The sequence below is a fragment of the Schistocerca cancellata genome, unplaced genomic scaffold, assembly GCF_023864275.1.
Source record: "Schistocerca cancellata isolate TAMUIC-IGC-003103 unplaced genomic scaffold, iqSchCanc2.1 HiC_scaffold_1104, whole genome shotgun sequence".
Classification (NCBI taxonomy): Eukaryota; Metazoa; Arthropoda; class Insecta; order Orthoptera; family Acrididae; genus Schistocerca; species Schistocerca cancellata.
Window position 1 is genome coordinate 3,732,646 of NW_026047103.1, and position 14,922 is coordinate 3,747,567.

A 14,922-nucleotide genomic window follows, 5' to 3' on the forward strand; every position below is an offset into this window, starting at 1 on the left:
TTACTTCCGTAGACGTTCATGGGGCCGGAAGGGCATTATCTTGGTAAAATTTAAACCCAGGATGGCATGACACTAAGGCAACAAAACGTGGCGTAGAACATTTTCGATGTAACGCTGTGCAGTAATGAAGCGGTGGATGACAACTAAAGGTGTCCTTCTCTGACCATGACCATCACTGCTGACTGTCAGGCCGCGTGGCAGACCACAGTCAGCCTGGAATCCCACTGAAGTCCAGGGCGCCTCCAGACACGTCTTCCGCCTGGAATTGCAATGACTGGAGCAGAAATAAGAGAACGAAAAACCAGTTCAAGTTGCAAATATTTTATTTTTCATTCTACGACTAGTTTCAGGCCGAGACCCATTTTCAATTTAACATAAAGTCTAAAAATAGCATTTCCGAAGACGACAAAAGAAAGTGTACAGTAACTTACCTGTATGCTCTGTGAATGTACAGGGTGACGCACGAAATGTGTTATCATTTTGTTCTTGAATGTAAACTTTATTGTCAATACAATGTGAAAGGAACATATACTACAATGAAGAGCCGTCCACGGAGATTTGTTCTAACTCAGCACTTGCTCAATATGTCCTCCATTTCGTTTCCTAGCTTCCTTCAAACGAACACTGAAGTTAGTGATTACCCTACGGCACATGTCTTCCGTAATTTCACTGCAAGCTTGAAGAATAAGTCTTCTGAGCTCCATTAAATCGCGTGGACGTTTCGGGAAAATTTTTTCCTTTAGGTACCCTCCCAAAGAAAAAAAGTCATATGGGTTGAGTTCTGGATTATTAGGGGGGCCAATTTTGTCCGTCATTGAAGCGACCTGGAAACCTGAGTGAAATGATCCGCATGTCGCAATGCTGGTGTGAAAACTCCAAAACAGTGTTTGCAGTATGTGGCCTTGCTCCATCTTGCATGAACCACTGCGTGTTGAAGGGCAAGGCAGTAGCAAGAAGCAGTGGAATGAAGCTACTGCGAAGCATGCTCAAATAACGCTCGCTGTTCACAGTTTCTTCAAAGAAAAAGAGTCCAATAAGTCCGTGACCGGAAATTGCTGCCCACGCTGTAATCCTCGGAGCATAATGTTGTCGTTCATGAAGCACTTGTGGGTTTTCAGTGGCCCAAAAGCGTAAATTTTGTTTGTTAACCACACCGTCTAAATGAAAATGCGCCTCGTCTGAAAATCAAATGTTGTTGAGAGTTTCTTCCCTATCCTCCGCCCACTGAGCAAACAGTAGTCTCTGCTACTTGTGTTCTTCAGTGAGCTTTTGTGTACAGGTCATCTTGTATGGGTAAATATGGAGGTCACTTTTAAGAATGCGTTGAACGGGGCATCTGGATATTCCCAGTTGCACTGCTGCCTTTCTACACGATTTCCCGGAACTTCCCTGTACAGCAACTCGTACCGCTTTAATATTGTCCGGCGAATAAACAGGCTTAGGCCGAGGTCGCTTCGCTTCCAATACTGTTCCTTCCTATACAAATTTATCGTACAACCTGTGGATGGTCTTCTTGCAAGGGACCCATCGTGTGTTAAACTGTTGTCGAAAACGCCTCTGAGTCACAACAAGGCTTTTCGTTTGATGAAAAAGTAACACAATTGCCGATCGTTGCTGTGTCGTCAGTCTTCCATTGTCAGCCACTGCTGCTTACTAGTCTCCTAGCGGCAGTATCGTGAATTACACGTCATTTCGTAACTCATTTGTTTTTCCAAGCTCTGCTGGTACTACTCTATAGATCCGAGCGGGATATGTAATGTGCGTCGTAAATTGTGAAAGAAACAATTGGTAACACAGTTCGTGCGCCACCCTGTATATTAGACTTTTCTTTGACGTCTTTAGAAACACCATTTTCGACTTTATGTTGATCTGAAATGAACTGGTTTTTCGTTCTATTGATTAACAGAAGTGTCTGACGCAAGTTACTGCAGCATGCTGGAAGTTTGTGGAGTAGAATTGTGTTCAGAGATGAGTCTCGCTTCGAAGTGAGCCCCAATGAACAAGAAAGACTGGTCTGGAGATACCTGAGACAGCTGTTGGGCACAGTCAGACTATCGTCAGCAATATGGCCCGACAGCATGGAGTGACGGTCTCTGGTAGGGTTTCATTTCGTAGCAGGACCTCTTTGGTTGTCATTCGCGACAGACGGTAGGTCGAAGGTATTCTACACGCCGTTTCGTTGCCCATCACGGCAAGTCATCCTAGGCTTACTTTTCAGCCATAAATGACCGCCCGCAACAGCAAGAGTTTCTGCTGCTTGTCTTCGCCCTTGCCAAACCCTACCGTGGCCAGGAAGGTCGCCAGATGTCTCCGCAACAGAGAACGTTTGGATCCCTCGAAGTAGCTTGCGACTTCAAATCTCTTACGCGCTAGTCGGGGAGAATCTATCACGATATCCCTCATGAGGACATCCAACAACTCCGTCAGTCAGTGACAAACCGGGCAACTGTTTGTGTAAGGGCGAAAGGTCCTCAAATTCTGAAGCTCTTTGTCTTGAATAAGTCATTCTGTTTTTCTGAAACTGTAGTCGTTTGTTTGTACGTCCGATTTGGGTAATTCCTTCTAAGTGTGTGATCTCTACCCCCCCCCCCCGCCCCCCTCGCTCTCTCTCTCTTTTTACTTGGGCTTGTGAGGCACAGGATCAGTCGGTATGACAGTCTTCTAAGTGACAGTGAATCAGCGTTAAAGCTGTTCCATAATGTGCGCCTGATTATTTCAGCAACAAGACAGCAGTCACTCATCCTGATCAACTCCACTGCCGTTGGTCTCATCTTTGCTGCCACCGATGTGAGGACCTGAGCGCCTTCGAAAGGCGACCCATTGTGGGTCAGTCAAGGGTGACCCGACCCGCAAGTTCCGACCTCAGAATTCTGTGCGGGGAGCATTAGTGCTGCCACCTGGCTGCACCTGTAAGCAGCTACCAGTGCGTTCGCAGTCTCTTGCTGGGAGGACAGGGCACTGTTCCGTGTGGAACTGTTGGCCACCGACGAGGGCGCAAAGTACGACGACCACTGTGTTACCGGAAGGCTTTTGGCACTTTATCACACAAGAGGCTCGCAGTAAAATTGCGTGCTTATGGAATATCGTCTCAGTTATGCGACAGGATTTGTGACTTCCTGTCAGAGAGGTCACAGTTCGTAGTAGTTGCCGGAAAGTCATCGAGTAAAACAGAATTGATTTCTGGAGTTCTACAAGGTAGTGTTACAGGTCTTTCCTTATCTACACTCCTGAAATTGAAATAAGAACACCGTGAATTCATTGTCCCAGGAAGGGGCAACTTTATTGACACATTCCTGGGGTCAGATACATCACATGATCACACTGACAGAACCACAGGCACATAGACACAGGCAACAGAGCATGCACAATGTCGCCACTAGTACAGTGTATATCCACCTTTCGCAGCAATGCAGGCTGCTATTCTCCCATGGAGACGAACGTAGAGATGCTGGATGTAGTCCTGTGGAACGGCTTGCCATGCCATTTCCACCTGGCGCCTCAGTTGGACTAGCGTTCGTGCTGGACGTGCAGACCGCGTGAGACGACGCTTCATCCAGTCCCAAACATGCTCAATGGGGGACAGATCCGGAGATCTTGCTGGCCAGGGTAGTTGACTTACACCTTCTAGAGCACGTTGGGTGGCACGGGATACATGCGGACGTGCATTGTCCTGTTGGAACAGCAAGTTCCCTTGCCGGTCTAGGAATGGTAGAACGATGGGTTCGATGACGGTTTGGATGTACCGTGCACTATTCAGTGTCCCCTCGACGATCACCAGTGGTGTACGGCCAGTGTAGGAGATCGCTCCACACACCATGATGCCGGGTGTTGGCCCTGTGTGCCTCAGTCGTATGCAGTCCTGATTGTGGCGCTCACCTGCACGGCGCCAAACACGCATACGACCATCATTGGCACCAAGGCAGAAGCAACTCTCATCGCTGAAGACGACACGTCTCCATTCGTCCCTCCATTCACGCCTGTCGCGACACCACTGGAGGCGGGCTGCACGATGTTGGGGCGTGAGCGGAAGACGGCCTAACGGTGTGCGGGACCGTAGCCCAGCTTCATGGAGACGGTTGCGAATGGTCCTCGCCGATACCCCAGGAGCAACAGTGTCCCTAATTTGCTGGGAAGTGGCGGTGCGGTCCCCTACGGCACTGCGTAGGATCCTACGATCTTGGCGTGCATCCGTGCGTCGCTGCGTTCCAGTCCCAGGTCGACGGGCACGTGCACCTTCCGCCGACCACTGGCGGCAACATCGATGTACTGTGGAGACCTCACGCCCCACATGTTGAGCAATTCGGCGGTACGTCCACCCGGCCTCCCGCATGCCCACTATACGCCCTCGCTCAAAGTCCGTCAACTGCACATACGGTTCACGTCCTCGCTGTCGCGGCATGCTACCAGTGTTAAAGACTGCGATGGAACTCCGTATGCCACGGCAAACTGGCTGACACTGACGGCGGCGGTGCACAAATGCTGCGCAGCTAGCGCCATTCGACGGCCAACACCGCTGTTCCTGGTGTGTCCGCTGTGCCGTGCGTGTGATCATTGCTTGTACAGCCCTCTCGCAGTGTCCGGAGCAAGTATGGTGGGTCTGACACACCGGTGTCAATGCGTTCTTTTTTCCATTTCCAGGAGTGTATATAGGCTAAACGATTTGGAAGACAATCTGAGCAGCTGTCTTATGTTGTTTGCATATGACGTTGTTGTTCATAGACTAATAAAATCATCAGAAGATCAAAACAAAATGAAAAATGATTTAGGAAATATATCTGAATGGTGGGAAAACTGGCAGTTGACCCTAAATAACGAAAAGTGTGAGGTCATCCACATGAGTGCTAAACTTCGGTTACACGATTAATCAGTCAAATCTGAAGGCCGTAAGTTCAAGTAAATACATAGGAATTACAATTACGAATAACTTACATTGGAAGCAACACATAGAAAATATTATAGGGAAGGCTAACCAAAGACTACGTTTTATTGGCAGGACAGTTAGAAAATGTAAGAGATCTACTAAGGAGACTGCATAGACTACACTTGTCCGTTCTCTTTTGGAATACTTCTGCGCGGTGTGGGATTCTTACCAGATGGGCCTGACGGAGTACATCGAAAAGTTCAAAGAAGGGCAGCACGTTTTGTATTATCGCGAAATATGGGAGAGAGTGTCACAGAAATGATACAGAATTTGGGCTTGACATCATTAAAAGAAAGGCGTTTTGTCGTTGTGACGGAATCTTCTCACGAAATTCCAATCACCAACTTCCTTCTCCGAATGCGAAAATATTTTGTTGACACCGACCTACATAGGGACGAACGATCACCACAATAAAATAAGGGAAATCCCAGCTCGTACTGAAAGATATAGATGTTCGTTCTTACCGCGCGTTATACGCGATTGGAATAATAGAGAATTGTGAAGGTGGTTCGATGAACCCTCTGCCAGGCACTTAAATGTGATTTGCAGACTATCCTTGAAGTTGTAGATGTAGTTAATAAGCTAGCGTTTCATGAATATAAACCACTAACACCCACAGTAGTAACTGCACGCAAGTAATTTCCCCGACCTGAGCTACGAGACGCAGTTCTGAGTGAAAGAGAATTTTATGACGTCCATCCAGCGTTCGGCTAGAACCTGGACAGCGAGGCATACGGCAGACACAATGAGACGCCGGAGCCACTGCGAGGGCAGCCGGCAAAAGCAGGCCTTGTCCCTGCTTTTAACGACAACCCTTTGGAAAGGTTTTCTACAGGAACACGGGCAGAGATCGCAGATAAACGTAAAGAGAAACGATATGAAAACATTGATAACTCACTGTAGCCACCTGTATTAAAACTCACATGAAAGAAAAAGCGTTCGCAGCTCGTGGTCGTGCGGTAGCGTTCTCGCTTCCCGCGCCCGGGTTCGATTCCCGGCGGGGTCAGGGATTTTCTCTGCCTCGTGATGACTGGGTGTTGCGTGATGTCCTTAGGTTAGTTAGGTTTAAGTAGTTCTAAGTTCTAGGGGACTGATGACCATAGACGTTAAGTCCCATAGTGCTCAGAGCCATTTGAACCATTTGAAAAGAAAAAGCTGTTTATCTCAGTATTACGTAGCAGAATTTAAACTCTGCGATGCGAAAGAAACGACGCCTGTGATCGGCTACAAAAACTCTAGTGGGTGGGGTTACAACAAGTATTAACTCTCTGATTGGGCAGAAAGAAAACGAGTGGCCACCAGCGTCGGTACAGGCAAATTACAAACAGAGAAATTCGCTTCTTCTCTTGCAGAACATCGTCGAGTGTTTGAGCAAGGCGATTAGCGCCGCGCTGAGACGATTACGAAAGTCATTATTTGAACACTTGTTCATCAGTATGGTCTTATCTGGTAAGGAGTTAGACTACAAAGTCATTGACAGCGATTTGATGGCAACGATGTACATGCTATTCCAACCATATAGCGTGTACCATGGCAATTTAGCTCTCGGCTTCAATGAAGACGTAGGAGATGTGTCTGACTGGCGTTCAACAGTCGAAAGGGGTTTAAAATAGATTCTCAGATCATCGCTGATTCTTCCGCTTTTAGGGACAGTTACCCACATCAAGGACAAGAGAGTGCTCCAAACCTCTGTCGCGCCTTCGTACTCCTTGACAAGGCCATTGGCTGAATGAGGGTGACTTCTTATGCTGGAAGTCTTCGGCTACCATTGCTGATTATTGTTATTCAATACGAGGTGCATTCAAGTTCTAAGGCCTCCGATTTTTTTTCTCCGGACTGGAAAGAGATAGAAACATGCGCATTGTTTTAAAATGAGGCCGCGTTCATTGTCAATACGTCCCAGAGATGGCAGCACCGTATGGTAGATGGAATTTTACCGCCAGCGGCGAGAATGAGAACTGTTTTAAATACTTAAAATGACGACGTTTTCCTTACTTGAACAGTGTGCAATCATTCGTTTTCTGAATTTGCGTGGTGTGAAACCAATTGAAATTCATCGACAGTTGAAGGAGACATGTGGTGATGGAGTTATGGATGTGTCGAAAGTGCGTTCGTGGGTGCGACAGTTTAATGAAGGCAGAACATCGTGTGACAACAAACCTAAACAACCTCGGGCTCGCACAAGCCGGTCTGGCGACATGATCGAGAAAGTGGAGAGAATTGTTTTGGGGGATCGCCGAATGACTGTTGAACAGATCGCCTCCAGAGTTGGCATTTCTGTGGGTTCTGTGCACACAATCCTGCATGACGACCTGAAAATGCGAAAAGTGTCATCCAGGTGCGTGCCACGAATGCTGACGGATGACAACAGGGCTGCCCGTGTGGCATGTTGCCAAGCAATGTTGACGGCGCAACGACAGCATGAATGGGACTTTCTTTTCGTCGGTTGTGACAATGGATGAGACGTGGATGCCATTTTCCAATCCAGAAACAAAGCGCCAGTCAGCTCAATGGAAGCACACAGATTCGCCGGCACCAAAAAAATCTCGGGTAACCGCCATTGCTGAAAAAATGATGGTGTCCATGTTCTGGGACAGCGAGGGCGTAATCCTTACCCCATTGCGTTCCAAAGGGCACTACGGTAACAGGTGCATCCTACGAAAATGTTTTGCAGAACATATTCCTTCCTGCACTGCAACAAAAACGTCCGGGAAGGGCTGCGCGTGTGCTGTTTCACCGAAACAACGCACCCACACATCGAGCTAACGTTTCGCAACAGTTTCTTCGTGATTGAAGTGATTCCTCATGCTCCCTACTCACCTCACCTGGCTCCTAGTGACTTTTGGCTTTTTCCAACAATGAAAGACACTCTCCGTGGCCGCACATTCACCAGCCGTGCTGCTATTGCCTCAGCGATTTTCTAGTGGTCAAAACAGACTCCTAAAGAAGCCTTCGCCGCTGCCATGGAATCATGGCGTCAGCGTTGTGAAAAATGTGTACGTCTGCAGGGCGATTACGTCGAGAAGTAACGCCAGTTTCATCTATTTCGGATGAGTAGTTAATTAGAAAAAAAATCGGAGGCCTTAGAACTTGAATGCACCTCGTATTTAAGTGTTGGAGAGGAACTGTTTTGATTACTAACCAAATACGCTTCCCCTCGACCACAGGTAATGTGCAAAAGAGGCAGTAATAGGCCTGACACGATATTAGGGGATATCGCACGACTTTTGTCAATTCTCTGTATATATATTTATGTGTGTATTATGCATGTGTGTATGTACATGCTTTTGTGTATTCATCTGTGTAGAACTTTTTTAAAGACCGCTGTAAATTTACCTTAACATTTCAACTTTGTTAGATAGATGCCATCTGATCATACTACGTTAAGACTATCCTTACATTCAAGCACACTTCATGAAGACGGAACGAGTGGAGGAGCAGAAGGCGACTGTCCTCAGCGTCGTCAAGCTCACAGAGCTACGGTGTGAAGGCGGGAAGCTGTTGCAGCACTGAAGTGACGGCGGCAGTTGCACTTCTCATGTATGCAACCCGTAGCGGTAGACTCATAGCCGGCCTGTGTGGCCGAGCGGTTCTAGGCGCTTCAGTGTGGAACCGCGCGACCGCTACGGTCGCAGGTTCGAATCCTGCCTCGAGCATGGATGTGTGTGAAGTCCTTAGGTTAGTTAGGTTTAAATAGTTCTAAGTTCTAGGGGACTGATGACCTCAGATGTTGTCCCACAGTGCTCAGAGCCATTTGAACCATTTGAAGTAGACTCATACTCGCTTCGTTTCTGATCCCCGACTGACTACTACTGCCTACAAACAGCTGTAAGTTTGCAGAAATATCTGTTCATCTCTGTGCCAGTTCGTTGTGGGAAGTTCAAGCATGGTTGCCACCAGCTTTATTCTGTGAGTTCACCAACAGCTAAGACGATTTTATGATTCATGGATTGGAGTTGAGTAGTTGGGGTAGTCAGATGGACGACACAAACTTGGCAATCTCAATTCCTTATTTGAATTATGTGTCTGCCAATCTCAGTCGGAGACTATTCAATATCATTTAACATCAGCGCTAGCAGGGTGACTGGGCAGACTAAGGTTGTGTATTTGGAAGCTGAGGGAATTATAAAGAGAAGTCCACAAAAGTTTTATAACTATGCTGAAGAATTTACATTAAGTATATGCCGGAATCCTAGTCGAGTAATATTTGTGCTGCAAAATTTTAATATTCATCACCTTTAATATTGAAGCAAATGTACATTGTCCCATTTTTTGTTTTTTTACAACAAACTTCCACAATGCTTTTGGCATGGTCTTAGCACATTTATCCGTTCAGTTTTTGAGTGGTATAGAATAAACCTGCAGCAGGCAGTGACTGGCATAACTCTCCATCATTTTTTCTCTTCTGCATACACTTTGTCTCTAAGTCAGGCACTTTGCTGTCGTCTGTTCACATCTCCAGCGTGGCAAGTTTCGTATTTAGCTTTTGCTATATTTTAGTAACAGCATACTGCTTAAATTTCTCGTGTGTTTTCTTTTTAAGAGGTTTAATCTCGCGTTTTTAATTATATATGTAAATACAGGCAGTCTGCAGCGCAGTTTTCATTTTTTGTGAACAATCAGCTACACAGCTCGTTAAAGTATCAGCGTCCATTGCTAACAAGTCAGGAGGGTAGAAAGTTGCAGGTCTAGGTTTCTCTCTACCTTTATAGTTTACTTATACAGTTAGTCTTGTTAGCGCAAGTAGGAAGTGTGCAAGCTTTATGTGGAAGCAGGAGGAGAAGGCCGCAGTTCGCAAACAGCTGACACCCCTTTCCCTATGGTCAGCTACGTTTAGGATGCTCTGCTGCCTAAGGGTGTAGCATCATCATCATCAACATCATCATCATTTAAGAATGATTATGCCTTTCAGCGTTCAGTCTGGAGCATAGCCCCCCTTATACAGTTCCTCCATGATCCCCTATTCAGTGCTAACATTGGTGCCTCTTCTGATGTTAAACCTATTACTTCAAAATCATTCTTAACCGAATCCAGGTACCTTCTCCTCAGTCTGCCCCGACTCCTCCTACCCTCTACTGCTGAATCCATGAGTCTCTTGGGTAACCTTGCTTCTCCCATGCGTGTAACATGACCCCACCATCTAAGCCTGTTCGCCCTGACTGCTACATCTATAGAGTTCATTCCCAGTTTTTCTTTGATTTCCTCATTGTGGACACCCTCCTGCCATTGTTCCCATCTACTAGTACCTGCAATCATCCTAGCTACTTACATATCCGTAACCTCAACCTTGTTGATAAGGTAACCTGAATCCACCCAGCTTTCGCTCCCATACAACAAGGTTGGTCGAAAGATTGAACGGTGCACAGATAACTTAGTCTTTGTACTGACTTCCTTCTTGCAGAAGAGAGTAGATCGTAGCTGAGCGCTCACTGCATTAGCTTTGCTACACCTCGCTTCCAGTTCTTTCATATGTTGCCATCCTGTGAAAATATGCATCCTAAGTACTTGAAACCGTCCACCTGTTCTAACTTTGTTCCTCCTATTTGGCATTCAATCCGTTTACATTTCTTTCCCACTGACATTACTTTCGTTTTGGAGATGCTAATCTTCATATCATAGTCCTTACATTTCTGATCTAGCTCTGAAATATTACTTTGCAGACTTTCAATCGAATCTGCCATCACAACTAAGTCATCCGCATATGCAAGACTGCTTATTTTGTGTTCACATATCTTAATCTCACCCAGCCACTCTATTGTTTTCAACATATGATCCATAAATAATATGAACAACAGTGGAGACAGGTTGCAGCCTTGTCTTACCCCTGAAACTACTCTGAACCATGAACTCAATTTACCGTCAACTCTAACTGCTGCCTGACTATCCATGTAAAGACCTTCAATTGCTTGCAAAAGTTTGCCTCCTATTCCATAATCTTGTAGAACAGACAATAACTTCCTCCTAAGAACCCGGTCATATGCCTTTTCTAGGTCTATAAAGCATAGATACAATTCCCTGTTCCACTCATAACACTTTTCCATTATTTGCCGTAAGCTAAAGATCTGGTCCTGACAACCTCTAAGAGGCCTAAACCCACACTGATTTTCATCCAATTGGTCTTCAACTAATACTCGCACTTTCCTTTCAACAATACCTGAGACGATTTTACCCACAACGCTGATTAAAGAGATACCTCTGTAGTTGTTACAATCTTTTCTGTTTCCATGTTTAAAGATTGGTGTGATTACTGCTTTTGTGCAGTCTGATGGAACCTGTCCCGACTCCTAAGCCATTTCAATTATCCTGTGTAGCCATTTAAGACCTGACATTCCACTGTATTTGATGAGTTCTGACTTAATTTCATCCACCCCAGCCGCTTTATTGCACTGCAATCTATTGACCATTTTTTCCACTTCCTCAAATGTGATCCTATTTCCATCATCATTCCTATCCCATTCTGCCTCGAAATCTGAAACATTACACCTCTAACTGACAAGGGCGTAGCAGTGACGGAAAATCTGGCGTGTCACGTGGAGCACCTCAGGTGTTGTTCGTTTCGCCAACGGGCTCTTCTGTCGAGGGACCTCCTAGTGTACCTGACGCGGTGGATCTACATTCACAGCAGAATGACTGGCGAGCGGTGACGCGTCGCACCACTCGAGGCGAATGGCCATTGTGGAGACTGGCTGTCTCACCTCGCCCATTCATCCTGTGAGTGAGCAGGTGGTTGTTCCTTCAGCAACTTCCGAGACGGCATACATGGCCGAAGGTTTGCTAGTTCTCAGGAGGTCCACCGCTAGATAAGTTATAGAGTCCCTTACAAAGATCCCATAATGACGGCTGCAAAGAAAGCCAAGGTGCACTCAGCATCTCTGCTGGGGGTGGCCTTATCCGAGATGTAGAGGTGGCGCTGCCAGTGGCTGTCGTGCACGCATGGCGCAGTCGACTGCAAGTTATAGCTAACGTCGGCGTCATCGACGCCCGTCACATGTGTTCTGAGGCCATCGCCAGTTCATACATTTGGGTGGCAGAGGTGGTGAAGGCTGCTGACCTCATGGATGGGTTGCAAGAAAGCTCGCAGTTTGCAGCAGTGGTCCCAGACTTGATCTGGGTCCTTTGTTTTGAGCAGAGTAGAGGGTCTCAACCAAAAGTTTCGTCAGCTCTGTGACAGTCTTGGATGCGGATTTCTAGATTGGTATGGATCTGTAGGACTCCCTTTGATGGGTCAGGGGTGTACTACACAAAGGAAGCAGCTACTTGGGTAGCAGAGTACTTGTGGAGTGCACATGAGGTTCTTTAGGCAAGGCGGTAGTCTGTGGTCCTCTGATGAACACACAGCAGCTAAGGTGAAGTAAGACCACGTTCAGCGTAAAGACACTTCGACAGCCAAAATTTTATCACTAAATTGTCAAAGTATTCGTAACAAAGTTCCCTAATTAACTGCCCTCCAGGAAAGTTCTCCAGCTCAAATTATTTTTCGGACCACCAATTGGCTGAAACCCGAAGTAGAAAGTTCTGAGGTATTTAGCGAGTCATGGAATGTAAATCGGAAAGATAGATTAGACGCCATAGAAGGAGTAGTGTTCGTTGCAGTTGACAAAAAAATTGTCTCTATTGAGGTCGACGCTGAGTGTGACAGTGAAGTCATGTGGTCACGTGTAACGGGTGTAGGTGGAACCAAGTTTATTGTTTGATGTTTTTACCGGCCACCCGATTCTGCTGTGACAGTTCAATGGTCATTCAAAGAAAGTCTACGGTGGGCAACGTCGAAACACCCGGATCATGCAACACTAGTTGGAGGCGACTTCAACCAACTGAATACAGACTCAGATGTCTACACATTCATTGGGGAGGGGGAGGGGCAGGGGAGGTACACACAGCCTTGCGAAGTATTTTTGAACGTATTTTCTGAAAACTTGAAATGTATTCACAGTTGCGAATGTGGACAACCATCATGGAATGACGACAATGAAAATTTATGCCGTACAGAGACTCGAAGCCTGGTTCCCCTCTTATTGTGATCCGACACAAATCCTCATTGCCATCATTCTCTTATACAGATGATGGTTGTCCATATCTGCAACTGCGAGCACATTTAATGTATTTCGTAACGGCGGACATCCATGCTACAAACAGGCTGGGCCTTATCGACAGCATCAGTATTAAGATGAGGGTTAGTGATCATGTCATTATAACAACTACTGTTATGGAAGTTAATAAATCCGTCAAGAAGGCTAGGAGAGTGTTTTCGCTAGAAAGAAAAGAAGAGAAGATAAGCAGTTGATAGACACTGAAACGACATCTCTTAGTTCTAGTAAGATGGTCACAGAGGAATTTTGGACAAAGTTTGAACATAATGTAAGTCGTAGTCAGTAGAAGTACACGCCTAGTAAGTGGGTTAAGGACGGGAAACGAAATTCGGTAAATGCAGCGGAAGCAGAGGCTGTTGCACTCTCAGTTCAAAAGAGAAAACGCAAATGACGACAGGAAAAGGCTAGCAGAGATTCGTACATCTGCGAAGAGATCTATTTGCGAAGAATACAACAGCTACAACTACTATACTGTGTGGTAACTGGAACTTTGGGGATAAAAGAATGTTGTCCTGAGAAAGATAATAAAGTGAAATTAATTTCGTAACGTTAATGGTAGCAGTAAATAAAGTTCTTGTAATCTGGTAGGTGTAACTAAGTATCTTCAGAATAATAATGAATGTCATTAACTTATCTTGCTCTTGGTGCTCTGGAGGCTTCCCTGCAACTGTTGTTACTTGTAACTAAGCTAATTGATTATACATGTTCCTAGCAGTAGATGGCTGTAATACTGACGAGTACTTCGACAAGATGTTACTGAAAATTACAGTTCGGTGGTCAAAACGTGAAATTACTTACATGGGCCATGCCTGACGATACAACAGTCAATTAAACGACCTGAATTAGCTTTACTGTTGTGCGAAAGATATGCTAAATTAATTCTTGGCATCATATGAAGAATGAGCTGTTACGTTTCAATACCCCACTTCCAAAATTACTTTACAATCACAGGCTAGACAAAACTTTTGCAGGTAATCCACGAAACAGCAAACAAAGCACAGTAACTAGAATTTATATTTGTGATAGTAAATACAATAATTACAGCATATCATATGATAGCAGATGGTCATATCAGAACGAAACCTTGTCAAAAATTATTTTCAGTTCTCATTATCCATGACCATGCAAATGCTGAATGCAATAGTAATCTGAAGACACAGACATGGCATCTTTTCACATAATCAGTGAGTCATGGTGTACTGTAATAAGCAATATGCATAGTCATTAGCGTATCATTGTACTCGACATAGCTAAATTTATTTTTCATTCGTAAATAACTGTATGTAGAAACCACTCCACAGATTTTGAACTTTAAGTAAATACAAAAGACTCTATTTGTGGTCATTGGACCAATGCTGGGTAAAAGACGAACCAAGTAGTTTATCAGACACATAGCAGTGTACAGTTGTTCCACCAATCAAGAACTTTCAGTACACAAAAGATATAAATATGTAAGTGTGTATTACATAGTATAGGCAAAATAATGTCATCATAGCTTGCAGAATTATTCCCATTTACAAATATTATAAAAGCAGTAAATACTTGTCGTGAAAACCCAAGTACATCTTCATAATCAGAACTTCATTCTCTCCCACTTTTAGGCATATCCAAACATTAAAGTGTACAAATCAATCATAAACGAATATATACACATGTACCTAGGTTAGAGGTAAAGAATAGTCCAAGAAAATATGTAACATCAGAAGTATATTACTGTAGAAGCAAACGTCATGTGGCTGGAGCCATTACATTTCTCATGTACATGACCCAGTAATTGTACATTCGCCTGAGGAACACTACTAATTTTCCACTTCTTCGTCAATTGTAGTTTACTTTCAACCACGCTTCTTTTACAAATGGGAACACCATAATGTTTTTACTGGCTACAACTCCATTCCGTTACCCTCCACT